Source organism: Macrotis lagotis, chromosome 3, assembly GCF_037893015.1.
Source record: "Macrotis lagotis isolate mMagLag1 chromosome 3, bilby.v1.9.chrom.fasta, whole genome shotgun sequence".
NCBI classification, from domain to species: Eukaryota; Metazoa; Chordata; class Mammalia; order Peramelemorphia; family Peramelidae; genus Macrotis; species Macrotis lagotis.
The window spans coordinates 261,394,660-261,414,506 of NC_133660.1; the positions used below are offsets into that span (position 1 = coordinate 261,394,660).

At 33.7% G+C, this 19,847-nt stretch overlaps 1 long non-coding RNA gene across 1 annotated transcript in view; it reads right to left on the bottom strand.

Moving 5' to 3' along the window:
* Positions 1–4,973: 4,973 nt before the first annotated feature.
* Positions 4,974–19,847, bottom strand: part of LOC141516536 (uncharacterized) — a 40,373-nt gene continuing 25,499 nt past the window's right edge. The window contains exon 3 of the long non-coding RNA XR_012476726.1: positions 4,974–5,269. This is a non-coding gene — a long non-coding RNA (uncharacterized LOC141516536). The remainder of the gene's footprint in view (positions 5,270–19,847) is intronic.

Here is a 19,847-nt window from a genome sequence, read left to right on the forward strand (position 1 = left end):
GTTTTCTTGTACAATACTTACTTTATACATTCTAATGAGAATCGAAGTCCCATCAGGTATGGGTTAATCTCCTTTTGTTATTGCATGCTTGCAGCATAAGACATTACTATGTCCTTGTTGAATTGAATTAACTCATCCAACTCCATCATTTTTGAAAATAGGAGGCCTGAGCCCCAAGTAGATTAAGTGACTTTCCAGAACTCAAACTAGGATCATGTTAAATTTTTTAAAATTTATTTATTTATTTTCATCCATATGCACATGTATATTTTTAAGGTACAAAATTTCCTTCCAACCTCCCTTTCCACCCCCCTCCCCCTTGTCTGAGTGGTGAACAGTAAGGTTAGAATTGTACATACATATTTTGATAAACATGTTTTCAAATTAGTAATTTTTGGTATGGGGAATTAGGATTAAGGGAAAGATATATAAAAGGTAATTTTTATAAAGTGCTCATCAGATTCTGAAGGGTTGGTTGTTTGTGTGTTTTGTTTTGCTTTGTTTTCATTCCTCTGGATGGGGATAATATAGTCCATACCTGGTCTAATACAGTTGCCCCAGCTCTCTGGACTTTCGAGAGGATCTGCCTCCATTAAGGTTGTTCATCTTACAATTTTGTTTGTTGCTCCCATGTTTCTTGACATCCAACCAGAGAGATTCTACCAGCTATGGCTATATCTTGAGTATGAGAGAAATCTCCCATAATACTTTTGCATTCAATAATTTCTTGCAATGTATTTGTAAATAATGGATGTATTTGATCAATAAATAGAGGAACTGCCTTTCATTTCAGAGCCCCTTTAATTTTGTTTTTACAAATGTTTTAAAATTTATTCATTTTCAGGTTGTCTGGATAGCAATTTTTGTTGCTGCTTACATAGCTCTCTTAAAGACTATGACTTTGAGCAAGTCATTTATCTGGGCCACAATTTCCTCTTCTATTAAATGAGAGAGTTGATAAAGTTCTTTCCTATCTCCTGAAGACTTTCTAGCAAAACACAGAGGGTTCATGATCAGTGTATAATCATGGATATTTGACTTATTGAAGTATCCTCCCTTTTCAAATAATCATGAAAACCCCAGATATTTTTTTTTCTTTCCAGTAAGAAAGCAAAATTCCCCTCAAAATTCTGGTTCCTTCTCAGCCATAGAATGATCCAGAATTTTAGAGGTGGAAGTAACCTTAGAAGAACTTTAGTGGTCATTTTGTCTTTCCTTTCATTTTGGAGATGTGAGGCCTTGAGAGATGACATGATATCTAAAGTATTATACATCTATGGACTTTCAGACAGTTTTTTGCAGTGCTTGTACGTTGATTTGCAAATCTTAAAGTCATTTATAAAATAATTAAAGTTACTTGTGTACATGACTATAAATCCTGCTGGACTGTTAAGTTCTTTGTGGGTATGGATGATCAATCTTCTCGAAATCTGTTAGCACAGCTTTACACAAGTTTTTCTTTGAGGCGGGGGGGAGACAGGCATTCAAGTATGAGTTAATAAGCTTAGGGAAGTACTTTTAAGCAGTTCCAAGACTTATTGTGTTACCTGGGACACTGTTGGGTTAAAACACCTGATTATGGTCCCCTATTTCAGTATGGCTCCGAGCCATATTCATTCTGATTCCAAGAGTAGGTATTTATTCTCTATGCCAGAGGTGAATCAAACCAGAAATATTTAACAGAATAAATAAAAATACAAAAAATAGCATTAGTAAGTGGATTTCTAAGTCAATATGAGAGCATTTTTATGGTTTGGTGGTTCTCATTTCAATTTATCTAATGCCACCACCACTGTGCCTTTGTGAATTTTAGGGCTCTAATAAATGTCCAAATCTAAATGGATCTTCATGACAGCAATATACCTCTACCTGAAATTTGTTTCTTAGCAGCCCTTCCTTCTTTAAAGATAGGGTTCTTAATCATTCTTGGATAATGGATCCCTTGGGCAGTTTAGTGAAGTCTGTGGAACCCTTCTCAGAATATTTTCAAATGCATAATAAAATAAAGAGAATTGCAAAAGATACCAATTATGCTGAAAAGTTATTATGAAAATAAGTTCATGGCTCATAGGTAAAGAACCCCTGATTTAAAGCATAGCTCATATACCACCTCCTACTCAAAATTATTCTTAATTTCATCAGTCATTAATACCCTCTCCTTCATGAAATGGCCTAGTATATATTTGCATTTCCTTGTTTCATACAAGTTGTCATCCCTCAGTATAATGGAAGCTGCCTAAGGGCAGAGATTTTTCCCTCCCTATAGTTTAATTTCTATTGTCTAGCTTTGTGTCTTGTCCATGATAAATATCTAATAAATACTTGTTAAATTGAATTGAGTTGAAGAGAAATAAATTAGAATTATTCCCCACCCCCCAACACACCCCATACTGCCTGCTCCCTAAGCAACAAGAGTGATCTATGAACGTAGAATTCTACATTTTTTTTTAGTGGAGAATATATTTATGTGGTGACCAGTTTGTCTGCAGAAAATAGCTTATATTTCATCAAACACAGTTGGGCACACATTGTGAATAGGCCTAGGATAGAACAGTGGGTATCTGGGAAGCAATAGAAGGAATGAGGCTGAATATTTCACAGGAGTTGCCAGAGGAAGAAATAGCATTGAGTTGGACAGTTACAGTACAAGGACCCATTGCAATGTGAACATATGGTGGGTGATGGCTGCCATCATCTCATTCGGGCCGGAATGGGGGTTGTGCATTGGAGGTATTCAGATAGATTTTAGGAAGCAAAAACACTACAGCTGTTTTTTTCCCCCCTTTCACCTTGGCCGGGGAACTCTGAGAGAGCAGATGGTTACTGGTTTCCAGCCATGTTTCCTACTTGCCAGGTCTTGTCAAGCTGCTTTTAACATGAAGTGTAGACAAAATCCGGGAGGTAATATTTTCATTACTATTGGACTTAGTCAGATGAGCACTCTTGTTGCTGAAATGAGTCTCATTATGAAAAAAATCTGTAACTTGGGAGCAAAATCACAAGAGTCAGTAAATCAATATGATTTAATGTTTGAAAAAATGTTTGAAAAAAATTTAATGGTTGGAAATCTCTGATGATGATGTTTTTCTTTCCTGTGCCAAACAATGAAAGAAGGGAAAGGGGGACTGAAGCCTTCAGTTCATTTATGATTAGAGACAAAGTGAAGTATTTTGATCTTGTTATGCTTGATTCTAATATGAATTATTTTATTCTTTATTCTATGATAGTAAAATATACTTTATTCTATACTAAAAGAGTAAAAAATATTTTATTTTAAGATAGGAGAATTGATCTCTTATTTTATTGTAAAATAGTTACATTTCATTATTTTATTATGAAACCCTTTCAGTAAAATACATGGTCTCTGATATTGAGGACTATTATTTTTTATTGTTTTTCCTTTGCATCATTCTCCAATATCTGTCACAATGCATTGTAGATAGTAGGCACAAAGTAAATGCTTCCTAGAATAGAAATAATAAAAGTCTATTTTATTATAAAATTAACTTATTTTGTTTTACTCTATATTATGGAATAATTTTAACTTGTACTTTATTTTCTCATTATTTTGTGATCTCTTCTCAAATAAAATATGAATTTTAAGAGCTTTTATGTATTATAATATTTTTAGAACGACTGCTTCAGAAAAGATGTACGGAACAAAGACTTCTGGGACTTCTGGGGCAACCAATGTATTATGTGCAAAGTGTTTATGTATATATTATATATATATATATTCATTTATGTGTGTAATGATATTGTGTTCTACTCTAAAATGTTATTTTAATTTTATTTCTCTTTATGATTGCAATGTTAATTCTATATTAAATAATATAACAATGATAAATAATAAAACAAAATATACTTTATTTAATACAAATAACAATAAGATCTAGCATTTATATAATATTCTAAGGTTTGGATATTACTTTGGTTCATTATCTCATTTATCTCCTGACATAACCCTCTGAGATAAGTATTCTTTTCATCCGCATTTTACATTGAGAAAACTAATGCTCATTTATTTACTTGACTAAATTTACATTGTTCGAAAGTATCTAAAATATCATTTCTATTCAGTTTTGAGTATCTGGAAATATTTCATTTGTTTATCATTTAAATTATATTTATTTTAGTTTTTCAATATTTAGTCTTTTAATGTTAAAAATAAGGCATTTTAAATTTAGATTTGAATTTATTGTTATAAATAGTTTCTGAAAAGTTACTCATTCATTTTTAATATGACAATGTTTTGGGGCTATTTCTTTGTCATTGACAATGAATAAAGGGCAATAGGATATACCCTCTCCAAAAAATTGAATTGAATTTATTTCTTGATTATGATAATTTTTGGTGCTGGACATATATCTACCTTATAGTTGACTAGTTCTGCTATAGAATACTACTTTTTTTGTTGGGGAATATTTTTATGTGGTGACCAATTTCACTGCAGAAAATAGCATATATTTCATCAAACATAGTTGATTGATCACACATTGTAAAGAGTCGTATCATAGCATGGCAGTTATTTGAGAAATAATAGAGGGAGTGAGACTGAATATTAAACTAAACTAGTAGTTATGATGTAATGGAGATTCTGTTGAATTCGAAGTTCATAGATTTGGGTAAAATTTTTTTGTTTTACTTACCTGTGTGTTCCTGTGATAGTTTCTTCATCTCTTTCTCTGATCCTCAGATTCATGAAATATAAAATGAATGGGATTATAATAGATGATCTTTTTAAAAATATTTATTTTCAGCCATTTGTATATGCATATTTCCAAGTTACAAAATTTCCCTCCCCCTTTCCTTCCCATTCCCTCCCCTCAGCAGAGAATAGTCAGGTTAGCATTTTACATGCATATTTTGTTGAATAGGTTTACAAATTAGTAATTTTTGGCATGAGGAATTAGGATTAAGGGAAAGAGATACATAAGAGATAATTTTATAAAGCGTTCAACAGATTTGGAAGGGTTTATTTTTTTTCCTGTGTGTTGTTTTGTTTTGTTGTTCTTCCTCTGGTTGGGGATAATATAGTCCATAACCAGTCAAATATAGTTGTCCTAGGTCTCTGGATTGTTGAGAGGAGTTGGCTTCCATCAAGTTTGTTCATCTCATATTGCTGTTGAAGTGGACATTATTCTCTTGCCTCTGCTCCTTTCTCTCAGCATCAGATCCAAGAATAGATGTCTTTTGATGTCTTTTGAAAGTCCATATGTGTGAGTCTGTGAACTATATCTTAAAATCTTCTATTATTAGTTCATTCACCCTAAGAAGAAATTAGTAATAACTTCATGAGAAATAATAATCAATAACTGTTTATATAATAATAATATATATAAGAATATATAATAGTCCAGGCTTATGCGTAACAAGACCCAAGAGTGAGTTACCACCAATATTCAGGTTTTTGATTTCACATTATGCTTCTTATTATTAATCATTAGACCTCTGTTAACCCAAGTTTCCTCATCTACAAAATGAAAGGAGTGAACTAGAGATTCATGCCTTTATTAAAACCTCTTTTAAATCTACCATTGTACGGTCTCTGTTCTTTTTAAACTATTCAAATAAAAAAATCAAGCATGATTCTGGAGGATCCATGGTAGGAATCAAATTAAAAGATAATTTATTTTTAACATTCATTCAATTTTTTTGTATTTTGAATTCTCTTTCTCCCTCCAGTCCCTTCCCAAGCCATTGAGAGGCCAAGCAATATGATATCAACTATACTTGTGAAGTCATGAAAAACATTTTAGTCATGTTTCAAAAAAAAAGCAAGAAAAACAAAGTGCAAAAGTATGCTTCAATTTGTACTTAGAGTTAATCAGTTTTCTTATTGGTGATGGATAGCTTTTTGCATAGTCAATCACTTGGAATTGTCTTGGATCATTGTATTGATTAAAGTAGCAGACTCTTTTATGTATGATTATCAATACAATAATTGTTATTTCTATGTCCAGTGGTATCTTAGTTCTGCTCACTTCACTTTTGTGTCAGTTCATATAAGAATTTCCAGGTTTAGGGGCAGCTAGGTGGTGCAATGCATAGAACACCAGCCCTAGAGTCAAGAGTACCTGAGTTCAAATCTGGCCTCAGACACTTAAAAATTACCTAGCTGTGTGACCTTGGGCAAGTCATTTAACCCCATTTGCCTTGCATAAACCTAAAAAAAAAGAATTCCCAGGCTTTTTTCTGAAACTATTTGAGTCAGCATTTCTTACAGCACAATAGCATTCCACCTTAATAATATATCAAAACTTGTTCAGAAATTCCTCAGTTGATGGGCATCCCTTCAATTTTCAATTCTCTGTCACCACAAAAGAAGTGTTTTAAATACTTTTATGCCCATACGTTCTTGATATGTTATTTGTGGATCAATGGGTATACACAATTTACTAGCCCTTTTGATATAGTTCCAAGTTATTCTCCAGAAGGTTGGACCAATTCACAACGCCCCAGCAATGCTTGGCATTCCTGCCTTTCTACCTCCCTGCCCTCCTTACAAGGAATCACACAAAAGATATATCTTGTGAAGGAAACTTGTAGATTATAAGAATGTAATTTTTTTGTCCAAATTTGTTTCTCCACTCACTAGAAGAATTTATGGAAGACATGCTTATGTGAGAAAATTACATAAAAGTGATTACAAAGGCTAATATTTGGGCTCAGATATGGGATTGATGTCAGTTACTATCAAGGATTCTGCATATCTGAAAGTTGCTAAATTTTGCAACTTAGAATAAAGCTAAAATCAATTTTTAACACATTTTTATTTATTTAAGGAAGTAGCGTTAAGTGACTTGCCCAAGGTCACACAGCTAGACAATTATTAAGTGTTTGAGTTCATATCTGAACTCAAGTCCTCCTGACTCCAGGGCTGGTATTCTATCTACTATGCCACCTAGCTTTGCCTAATACCAATTAAAAAATAAAACCATGTATTATTTTCTCTTTCTGTCCTGTTAGTCAACCTGATAGGTGAAAGGTGATAGTTCAGAGTTGTTTTAATTTCCATTTCTCTAATCAAAGTGATTTTACTAACTTTGTTTTTTTATTTTTTGTTTAATTTTTTAATTTAAGGCAATGGGGTTAAGTGATTTGCCCAAGGTCAAACAGCCAGGCAATAATTAAGTGTTTGAGGCTGGATTTGAATTCAGGTCCTTCAGACTCCAGGGCAGGTGCTCTATCCACTGCAACACCCAAGTGCTTCAAAGTTTTGAACATTTTTTTCGCATCACTATTGAACACTTCGATTTCTTTTTATGAAAACTAATAGCTTTTATTCTGAAAACTGCCTTCATATCCTTTGACCATGTATCAAGTGGGGAATGGTCTTATTTTTTAAAATTTGTCTTAGTTTCCTATATATATTTGAGAAATAAGGTATATGACCAATGTTCTAAGAAACTTTCCGGCTATTCTGTCAACATATTCTATTTCATTATCCCCATCTCACCCCTCTTTTCTATATGTTAAGGTATTATATCTCCAACATTCTGTGTTCTGTCTTAAGGTCACTTCTGTCATATTTTTTGCTTTATTTTCAAATGTCTTTTTCAGTTTTAACCTTTTTGGTAAATGTTCCAGAGTCCTTTTTACCTGTGCCATTCTGCCTGAAGATCCCAAATAGCTCTTCTAGTCAACTCATTTTTTGAATTCTTTTATTAGAGAAAAATAAGATTGTTTATGATTACTCCATTTTCTTTGGGGAAAACATTAACTTCCTTATAGAATTCAATTGGATCAGGACAGATTTTGGAACTTTTTCTTATACCAGCAATAGAATAATTTGTAGGTAGAGAGAATTTGTGATGAGTTATTCTCATAATCATTGTTTCTTTTGGGAAAATCTCTCTAATTTATTTCAATAAACATTTGTGCTTTTATGTTTCAGGTTTACCCATTTTAGAAATAATTCTTCTCAAAACATTAAAAGAAATCTATGAATTTCAATATTGGATATGTGAAGTATATAAAGCCTCTGCATGCATTAATGTAAGAATAGTTATATTCATTCATCAAACAATGCCTCCATTGCTACCTGTAATTTAGTGACCAGAGTCTTTCTTTAGCTTTTCATTCTGTTAAGTTAATGGGGATGTCTCATTTATATCACATATTTGGTAGTATATTATTCATCTGAAAATTATCAAACCATCAGAACACAAAATGGACCTTGATCATCACACATGTTGACACTGACAGTTACCTTTCTGGGTTTCAAACTTTGACAAGGACCTCATTTAACACATCTCACTCTTAGTACCTCTGAGAGCACCAATTTTGACGAAGAGAACCCACAACAGAACCCTTCAGAAATCAAAGTATGACTGTGAAATACATCGGATGAGAAGCGGTCAGATAGATAGAAAGAAAGGAGAGCATAGTGTTACCAAAGCCTAAAGGATTTACAGAAGAAAAGGAATGACAATGTCATTGGCTACAGAGAACAATGAGGATTTACAAACAACCATCAGATTTGGAAAATTGCCCTGCAGTTCTAGAACAAGACCTCAAAGTAGAAATAGAAGAAAATCCACCAATCATCACCTGAAAGAGATCCCAGATAGAAAATGTACACTAATACCATAGCCAAATTTTGAATGTCCCAGTTTATGGACAAAATATTGCAAGCAGCAAGGAAAAAACCCCAATTTAAATATTACAGAACTAGAATGAGGATTATACAAGATCTATCAGCTACAGTATTAAAGGACCATAGATATTATAATTCTCTATTTTGTAGAGCAAAAACACTGGGGTTGCAACAGAGGATAACCTACATAGTAAAGTTAAGTGTAATCCTGAATGAAAAAAATAGACAATTAATGAACTGAAAGATTTTCAAATATTTGTGACAAAAACAGCAGAACATAATGGAAATTTTAACATATAAGATTCTGAAGCAATATAAGCTAAACATTAAATACCCATAAAGTCAAATTGCATACTTAAATGTGTAAAAGTTATCATACTATTATGACTATCATCATCATTTGGGTAGTTTGAAGGAAAGGTTTGGACTTAGTCAAGTATGATTGGGTAGCTAAAATGTATAGGCAGAGAGAGGAAAAATAAACAAATAAGGCAGGATTCTCTGGGTATCGCAGTAGAGCAGATAATACCACTCTAAAGAATTCATTTACTCTGATAAATTCATGTGAATTTCTGATGTTTAACATTGGTCAGTACCAATGACTTTGCTGATAAGAACTTTCTTCTTTGGCAATTGAGATTGTAGAACTTGGAAGAACAGTGGCCAGATTGTGTATCCGTACGGCTTGCTTACCAAGATGATAACTATGGACATTGACCTAGAAGCATTTTTGCCCACATTTTTCCAAAATATTCATAGCAGCCCTTTTTTTTGTAGTGGCAAAGAATTTGAAATTGAGGGAGAAAAATTCTTACCTTGCTAGTGTTTTTCTTTTCCCCTTACCCCAGCCTCCCCAAATATCTTTAGTCTACTTTTACAATCATGGCAAATTTCTCCTCACAATGCAATATAAGTCCTTGAAGGCAGGGATGGACTCATTGAGTCTTTGTATCTCCAGTACAATGCACAACCTGAAGAATAGTATATGTTCAATAAATGTGGATTGTTGCTATCTGATTGACTGAATTAGTATACTAGTGACATAAATAAAACAAAACCAATTAGTTAACTGCACCATATAGTTTTACAAGATAAAAAAAAAATAGGGGGAATTGGATAGAAACTTCTCTTGGGGGATGAGGGTGGCGTTTCTTTTTTAGTATGTTATTTTAGCACAAATTTCCATGTTGTTTTTCACATCACATCATTTAGGAGCTATGGTTTGTAATTGCTTAAATATATGAGTATACCTGCCACCTTCAGCAAAGGTTAGTGGTATCTGAGGACATGTAAATCTTCTTTTATGAAAAAAAAGATGTCAACTTAAATTATGTCTTTAGTCAAGGTGTTATAAAACATTGGCTTAGATTATGCTTGCCTGAGGAGAAATTGTATTTTAATTCCTCACTAGAAAATCAAGCCTTATTTATGTAAGATGGTCAAGAAAATGAGATCTTTGACCTCCTGATAGATGGGACTGGTAGGAAATCAGGTCCAAAAGTTGAATTGGCCCCTGTTTGGAATCACTGAATATTTTACACCCTATATTATTGTTTCATGTACTTTCAATGATTAGACAAATAGAGCCCCAGGTTTTCCTTTTATGAAGATATAAATAAATGAATAGAGATTACCAATCAGCCCAAAGAACAAAGATATGAATGAAGATATAACTGTGGAAAATTCAAATGAAATGGTCCCCTTAAGAAGTACATGAGAAGTGAGAGATGTAGAGAGTTAAGCATTTCATATGGGGGAATGATAGGAACTAGCCCTCCATGGGACACACTGTGTTGGATCATATTAAACATTTATTCCATTAAAAGTCCCAGAACTTTGTTTCTTCAAAAAATATTTGTATATGCCCTCATTTAGCCTGAGTAAGTAAATATTTTCAGGTTCATTGAAACTTTAATTCTTTTATATTTTTAATGATCTGTGAATTTGATAATTTAGGTCCCCTCACCAGTGGTGAAATCTAATTTAAACCCTGTTGAGAGATCTTCCCAAAGTTACTAATAAGCAGAACTAGCATTCAAACTCTTGTTGTTTCATATAATTCTCAGAAATTCACTTGCGTGTTCATTTTTTCACTCCTAAATTCACTATTAAAGATGTATTCAAATTGTTAAAATCACTTTTACCATGTAAAAATAGCATGCAATAGTATCTGGCATGACATCAATAGTCTATCCATCACTGATTTTTTTTTGCAAAAAAAATGGATGCATCCCTGGCAGATATCCATTTTTTCCTTATATTTCTTGGATGATATCTATTATGCTTCTTCCTGTGAACAAATTATCATTAGTCATATACTGCACTTTATCTCTCCATTTCCCTTTTGGTTGCTTGTAATCTTAATTTTAATGAAACTGAACTATTCTATTACTTCCAGTCATATAACATCATTAGAAGAATGTCAATGTTACATTGATAGATTTGTCTTGTTTATAGGAATGTGGAAGAGGTCTTGGATATTTGGGAATAAGCTAAACTTTCTCAGTGGTCATCAAACTCTTTCTTCATTCTATTCAATTTTGTACCCAGTTTATTTTCTAGAACCTATCTTGCTGGATCAAGATAGATGCATTATTAGTGATATTTATAAATATCTCACCTAAAATTCTTTAGTAAATTTGGTCAAATATTCTAGCTTATTTAAACATTTTTTTTGCATCCTGACTCTCTTATTCAAAATGTTACTTATTCCTCCAAGCTTTTGTTCATTTAAAATTTGTTATGCATGCCATACATGCATTTGTTGTATTTGAGAAGAAAGAAGAACTCAAACCAAACATAAAAAAAAATCCCCAATTGAACCTTCATATTTTGAAGTAGTTTTTCTCCACCCTTCAGAGTTCCCATAAGCTGGTTTCAATTTTTTTCTTTTTTCTTATTCCATTCCTTTCACCACATTCCTTTTCTCAAATTCCAAAGATCTGACCTTTCAATGGCTAAAAGATTCTGAGTTAGAAACTCCCAATTATGTTCTTATAGGACAGAACTATTGGAGAAGATTTATATTGGATGCATATAAGACACCTGAAAATTGTCTTGATCTCCAAGTAAATCTGACTTTTGGAAGCTGCACTGCTATATGGAGTGAAGAAATGCAGAATCATAGGGTAATTCATCTGGAGTTTGGAGAAGTTCTAGAAGTAACCAAGCTCACCTTTCTCATTTGGATTAAGGAACTGAGATTCACAAAACATAAGTCTCTTCTTAGAATCACAGAATTTGAGAGTTTAAAGGGAATTCAATGACCTTGTATTCCAACCCCCAAATGAAGGGACTCCCATTAGAAAATTTTATGTAAGTCAGCATCTAACCTTTTCTTGAAGATTTTCAAGGAAAGAGTACTTGTTTTTTTTTCAAGGCAGCCCATTACACTTTTGGACAGCTCTAAAGGTTAGGAATTTTTCAATTATTCAAATTTAATTTGCTTCTTTGAAATTTCCAGTTATCACTAATGTTTACATCTTGTATCAACAAATGTACTAAATCAAATCCCTTCTCCACATGACAACCCTTCAGATGCCTTCTCCAATATAACTATTCACAGTTCCTTCAAATTTTCAAGTGACATTTGCCTTTGTCTAAGTCTGTAATAGCTCTCCTATAAAAATCATGATTTTTATTGATCACAGTCATTTTTATTTGTCATATAAGAAGAGAAGCTTTGGGGCGGCTAGGTGGTGCAGTGGGTAGAGCATTGCCCTTGGAGTCAGGAGTACCTGAGTTCAAATCCAGCCTCAGACACTTAATAATTACCTAGCTGTGTGGCCTTGGGCAAGCCACTTAACCCCATTTGCCTTGGAAAAAAAAAAGAATACAAGCCTGGGTCCTAGCACCAGATTTTCCGGACTAGAGTGACCTCTTACTATATACAATTTTTACCTACAAATTGGGACTAAGTTGGCAAGGAAGGGAACAATCAGTCAAACTTGAGAAATCATATGCTACCTCCTTGAAGCTCCCATAACATTATAAATCAGGACTATGTTCTCTTGTCCAATTCAAGGAATTTTTCTCATGTTACCAGTGCTGAATATTTCCTTGAAGCAGATATCATAAGTTGAATATTTCAACATGTTCAGAAGCTGATAGATTGGTTGTAATTTGATTTTACCATGGGGGCTGCAATCACCATAGACAGGTTAGGTCAGGACCTCTTTTGGTTTTGAGCATCCTTACTTTATGGCTACTTTCTTCCCATTCATTTGAGTTCCCATCCTGAATATTTGCTCACCTTATTTCTAAGTTCCTACTATTGGATGAGCTATGGGGACAGACTTGCTAAGGACAGATAGAAATTGTTTTTTTTCAGGATTTGAAGTCAACTATTTAGGTCCTCCTTTTTGGGAATGAATACCCCACCCCTAATACCTTTTCTTAGTCTACTTACAAATTAAAAATGTGTGAATTTAATAAAACCCTCATCTCAATTATGCCATGACTAGGCAGGCCCAATTCACTAATTAAGACATTTGTATGTCACAGGATCTAGATCTAGAAGGAGTCTAATAATGGGTAGCCAATCCAATATTACAGATGAGGAAAATGAGACACAGGGCTGTTAAACTATTTGGTTAAAGTCATAGAAGTGACTGTAAGAGGCACTTTGTCTTGATCACATGTCTTCTCACTGTAAAACCAATGTAATTAATTGAGCTTGTTGAAGGATAGTCTTTATTTTGTCCTTGCGTTATGTATATACACATATTTACACACATATACTTTTTTCCATCATCTATATGAGTGATTCTTTTGTTGGGAAGTGTTCAGAGTGTTCACCATATTTTGCCTATAGATTCTCACAAAGCTGAAATGATTTTTCTCCATTTTATAAGCTTACCTCTTTCCTAGTAGATGGGACAATACAACTTATCTATTACTTATTCCTTGCTCTATTTCTTATCCAGTTTTTCCATTGTCTCTCTAATTAGCAATAGTTATGTCTAGGGAAATCAACTTTTATTTTTCTTTTAAAGTAACTTCTGTACTTTTCCATTATAAAATTTTGGACAGGATTTTCATATATATATATATATATGTATATATATATATATACATATATATATATATTCATTTATTTACTTTAATCACCTGTTAGATATACTGAGAATCCTTCCTCTCAAGAAGCTGAATGAACACTTTTAGTTTTGTTTAGCAAGATGCTGCCTTAGGCTCCTCAATAGGAAGAGATGTGGAAGTAAAAATGATATAATTTCACAACTTATTGAAAAATATGGAATTTAAGAGCAAATAGTTGAGGATGATAGTGAATTTACAATTTTGAGTGATTAGAAGAATGCTAGTGCTCTAAACAGAAATAGGGAAGATAGAAGTGGGCAGGTGAGATGGGATGAATTTGTTTTATTTTAATCATATTGAATCTGAGATGCTCATATAACATCAAATGTAAGACAAACTTATCTTAAGTTAACAAGAGAAGTTGTAAATTGATTTTAATAATATTGGATAAGAACTTGGCTGATAACTAGAGGACCATCTGGTGAATCTCTTATTTCTTAATTACCTCTTATCATGCTTAGTTGCTAGTCATGCAATGAATTAGTCATTTTTTAATAACAGTGTCAGAAAGGCACACATCTTAATCAATATACACCTTATACATGTCACTTTTGGCCATTGATATAAACTCAGATTTGGGGAAGTTTAAATCTTTGTAAATTGGAATTTGTGTGCATCACCAGAGCATATTGTTATTGATAGCTAAGGTTATGAGACTTTTCTTTATCTGGAATAATGATAACAATGCATTGCATTCATGTATTCTTAAATATAGTTGATCATGACTCATCTCTGTTCTTTATTCTCATTTGTTGGTTTGTTTATTTATTTATGCTTAGAAGATGGTCCCAAATCAAATCTCTTTGATATTTGATTTTTGAAAGCTCCCAGCCTCTTGTCATGTGCATTGAGGCATAAATGAACATATTTCTATTCTATTTCTGTTGGTACATATGTGTTCCACAAATGGGCTACTGGTGTGAAGGTGCAATGTTTAAAACATAAATAGAGGATAGGACATTTTTGCTTCAGAGATGTGTTATCTGACCAATTTTGAGAGCTGAATTGAGAGTGACAACTCCATGGTTTTTGATGAATGGTCAAGCTATACTTGGTTCAATCAGACTTCTATTCATAGAGCTTTCTTTCCATTAGTATGGACATTGGTTTGTGCTTGGAGTTGGGTACTTTCTACTTGACTGAAATCATGTTGCCATTTGACTTGATATGATGAGAACAAAAGGTGCGGCTTCAATCTAGAATGTTTACCTACTCTCCCTGCATACCTCCCTCCCTCTTCCCCACTCCCTCCCTCCATCATTTCCTTCCTTCCTTTCTTTCTCCTTCCTTCCTTCCTTCCTTCCTTCCTTCCTTCCTTCCTTCCTTCCTTCCTTCCTTCCTTCCTTCTTTCCTTCCTTCCTTCCTTCCTTCCTTCCTTCTTTCCTTCCTTCCTTCCTTCCTTCCTTCCTTCCTTCCTTCCTTCCTTCCTTCCTTCCTTCCTTCCTTCCTTCCTTGGTAATCTGGAATTCTGTCTTAAATGGAAAAGCAAGAGGCAGCATCTATCAGAAAGGAATGCTAGACTGGTGCACCACAGAATAGAAAACAATCTTTGTGGTTATCTAGCCCCATGTCCTTATTTATAGATATAAAAATTGGGGGTGAAAGTGATGAAGTGACTTGCCTAAGGTGATGCATCAGGCTAAGCAGCAGGTCTAGAACTCAGGACTCCTAAGGTTACTTTCATTATTCTTTTTATTAATTTTCCTTTAAAAAGGCAACTGTCTTTCTATTCATATATTCTCTAAAATGCCTTTGACTTTGGAGTATCTCACTAATTTGAGTCTACATCTGGTTAAGTATAGATTTGAATGGGGCAAATGAATAAAAGGTGAATCAGAGATAAACTATTAATAAATGTCAATGAAGTGTCTACTATATTTCCAGTAAAGACTTATAAAGACTTTGCTGATACAAACATAAATTATGTGATAGTCTCTTTCCTCAAGGAGTTTATGTCAAATTAAGTGACTTGCCCAGGGTCACACAGCTAGTAAATGTCCATTGTCTGAGACCAGATTTGAACTCAGATCCTCCTGATTCCAGGGCTGGCACTCTATCTACTATGCCATTGGTCTTGGAGTCAGGAGGATGGGAGTTCCAGTCCAGTCTCAGACACTTGTCACTTACTAGCTTTGTGATCTTGGGCAAGTCACTTAACCCTGATTGCCTCATTTCCAGGGTCATTTTCAGTCATCCCAATATATATCGGGCCACTGGACCCAGATGACTCTGGAGGAGAAAGTGAGACTAGTGACTTAGTCTCGTACCCCCTCACTCAAGTCCAGTTCACATGCTTATTATGGCATCACCTCCTTGATGTTAGGATGTTCTTTGAGGAATGAAAGACAAATTTCATAGTCAAGTGATGCGATGAAGGAAAAGGAGAAAGACATTCTGTAATGAAAGAAGCTAAAGATACTTGGCTTTGAGGAGAGTGTTGAGAAAACCTAGTGATCTTACAGTGTATTCCAGAAGTAGCATCTTCAAATCATACAAATTTCAATTTAATATCAATTGTTAAATTCAGACAGAGGACATTAAAGCTGCAATGACCCTTAGAATACAGAATCAAAAATAATAGAACTAACAAGAATCTTAGAGATTACTGACTTGTAGAGAGAGAGGTGAATGTAATCTGAAGTAGAGATGTTATTGTACATGCATTTAAAAATGTATAGCTGTACCCTCTTGGAAGTAGAGTCTAAGAAAATGTGATGACTGATGAGAAATAGTAGGGCATAATCAATGGAAGGCAGGCTTTAAAATCAGAAAGTATGAGATTTAAGTCTTTTGCATGGCACATATTAGTTTTGTGATCATATGCAAATAAAAAGCTCTTAGTATTGTTTTATATATGTGTGTCTATGTACATATGTGTATGTATGTATTCTATCTATCTATCTATCTATCTATCTATCTATCTATCTATCTATCTATCTATCTATCTATCTTATCATTATTTTACCAACAAAGAAAACTAAGGCAGACAGGTTCAGTGACTTATCTAGGGTGACTTGACTAGAAAGTATCTGATGTTTATTATATTAAAACTATCCAATAGACCAGAAGTCAGAGTGACCTGAGGTCTAATTCAACATCAGATACTTTCTAGTTGAGTGACCTTAGGCAAGTCACTGATTCTCTATTTGCCTCAGTTTTCTTGCCGGTAAATGATGATAATAAATAAATGAAGACCCTACCTTACAGAGTTATTGTGAAGGTCAAATGAAATAATATTTATAAAACTAAGCCTATAAGCCAAGTGCCTAGCAAAAGCAGATGCATTAAATGCTTATTTATTTTGCCACCTCTACACATATACATAAATACATGCCGATGTATAATAGTTATATGTCTGTATACACATGCAATTATCATGTGTTATTGTCATTCAGTCATTTCAGTTGTGTCCAACTCTCCATGACCCTATTTGGGGTTTTCTTGGTAAAGATACCAAAGTGGTTTGTCATTTCATTCTTCAACTTATTTTACTAATAAATTAAGGCAAATAGAGTGGCGACTTACCCAAGGTCACAGCTAGTAAATGTCTGAGGCCAGATTTTAGTTCAGTTTTTCTTTCCTTCAGTTTGATATTTCCCTGAGGGAAAAAGTCCTACTGTCCATGTCCATGCTATATTATAGCTAGGGGATAATGATTAGGAGGTTGTCCTTAGAATGATGGGGACTTAACTATAAGTTCTGGCTTTGTCATGTGATGACTACTTAATAGAAAATCACTAAATTCTACCAGTATTTAACTGTTTAAGACTAGAAATCAGGGTATATACTAACTTTCATTGGGAAGGAGACTTTTCTAACCAGGAATTCTCTTTACCAAGCAAATCAAAAATTTCACACCATCAAAACTATCTGTGCTGAAAGAACAGATTTGCCTATAATATGCATGTGATGAATGTGCTATTTCATTTGTTCTTATTTTCTATAGTATTCCTTCCTCTAGTCCAGAGACTCTATTCATTATACTACTTACTGTCCCTATTATGTGCACACCCATGCACCCACACATCATGCATGCGTATATTTGTACTGCATATCATATGTATACATGTCATGTGTATATGTATGCATAGATATACATATTCATACACAAACATGAGTTAGTAGTTGTCTTTCATAATCAAAGAAGATCGTATCTTCATATTTATATGATGGTGTGACTTATACATTATATTTATTATAGAGAGGTGAATGCTGTGCAAAGATATCCTTATTACTGCCTTTTCCAGAATCATTTCCCGCCATGGTCTGGTTTAATAGGAAACAGGACTTCTGGAGAAATTCTGGATGCTGTGAGAATCCTTGGTCTTATGGACATGGTTTCCCTCTTACATCAGCAAGGCATCACTGCACCCCAGCAACAATGGGCAAAAACAATAGAATATGATTTTTTAGTGACAAACTGGTGACAACACAGTACATCCAAACCTGTCTCTTGTTGGTCTAATCATCAGTACTCTTTTCCACTCAGGCCAGCAACCATACTTCCCCTGGAATCCAAAAATTTTGTTTTCCCAGAAACTACACAGTAGGTCATGGGAATAATGCCTCTATATCATTAGTGAGCATTATTTATTGTCTGAACTATGAAGGTGCCTCTGACATTTATTCTTGATTAATGGAAACACTCTTGGCAAGGGCTTTCACTCCGGTTCATCTGGCACTGCTCCAAGAATTTCACCTCTAACGGCATGTACATATACATACCTATGTGTTTTAAATATAAATAATTTTGTATATATTTATGTATATATATATATGTAATTATACACACATATAAGTATATAAATATATTTAATACCTATAGAAAATGAGATCAAATAAAATAGCACATTCATCACATGCATATTATAGGTAAATCTGTTCTTTCAGCACAGATAGTTTTGATAGCGTGAAATTTTTGATTTGCTTGATAAAGAGAATTCCTGGTTAGAAAAGTCTCCTTCCCAATGAAAGTTAGTATATACCCTGACTTCTAGTCTTTGACTGTTAAATACTGGTAAAACTTGGTGATTTTCTATTAAGTAGTCATCACATGACAAAAGCAAAACTTGAAGTCAAGTCCCCATCATTCTAAGGACAACTTTCTATTTATTATCCCCTAGCTATAATATAGCATGGACATGGACAATAAGACTGTTTTTCCTCAGGGAAATATGAAACTGAAGGTCTATAGTTTTGGTAAGGGGAAGTGACATAATTTCTGAACTCGGAAGGGTCCAAATACATAAAAGTGGGCATCCCAGATGTTAAATAGTGGCTCTGCCATTTGGATGCTAGTGTCAGCAGTTGTTTCTAACAGTGGGAGGAGGATTGAGAGGTAAGAGAATCTTTTAATAAGGTATATGTCACTCTGAGCTCAGATTCTTTATTAAAAATAGAACTAAGTATTCAAGATTGCACTCTGAAATTTCGAGGAAGTATTTGGAATCCTTTGAAAGGATAATAATGATGATGACAATGACGATGGTGGCAGTGATGAAATGTATATGATGTTTTAAGATTTGCAAAATTCTGAAAAATTCTATTTCATTTTATTACATATGGTTTCTTTTAATCATTTCTCCTTTTTTCTTCACTTTTTTTTAAACATAAGCATTCCTGGCAGGCATTTGGCTGAGAAAGAATACAGATCGGCCATTTGCTCAGTTTGTTTAGAAGGTCAGAATATAGAATATGAAAGTCAATGGAGCTTCTTGCCTTGGCTAGAATCCCAGTACTAAACCCCCTCCCTCTCATCTAAACTCTGCTTCTCCAATGTCTGATTGAGGTTTAAATAACTTGGTGCCAATGGGACCAACAAAATGAACTGAGCCTCTGAGTCCCCATTTACTTGCTCACAAACAGGCTCCTTATGCTGTTTTCATTTTTGTCTCTGTATGTACATTGTCATCACAGAGCTTTACATGTAATAGACACTTATTGATGGCTTGTGTAACATGTATAAGAATAAAAATGAATGAAAAATGAAAATGTCTACTAGAACCACTAAGTTGGAGTGCTGCTTAATCAATAACAAACATTTGTATTTAAGATCAAAATAATTATTTTAATAGAACAAAAATCTATTTTTTCTCCTCATTTCACTTGCTTGGATAAAGGAGGACTCTTGTAAAAAAAAATGAGTGAAGCA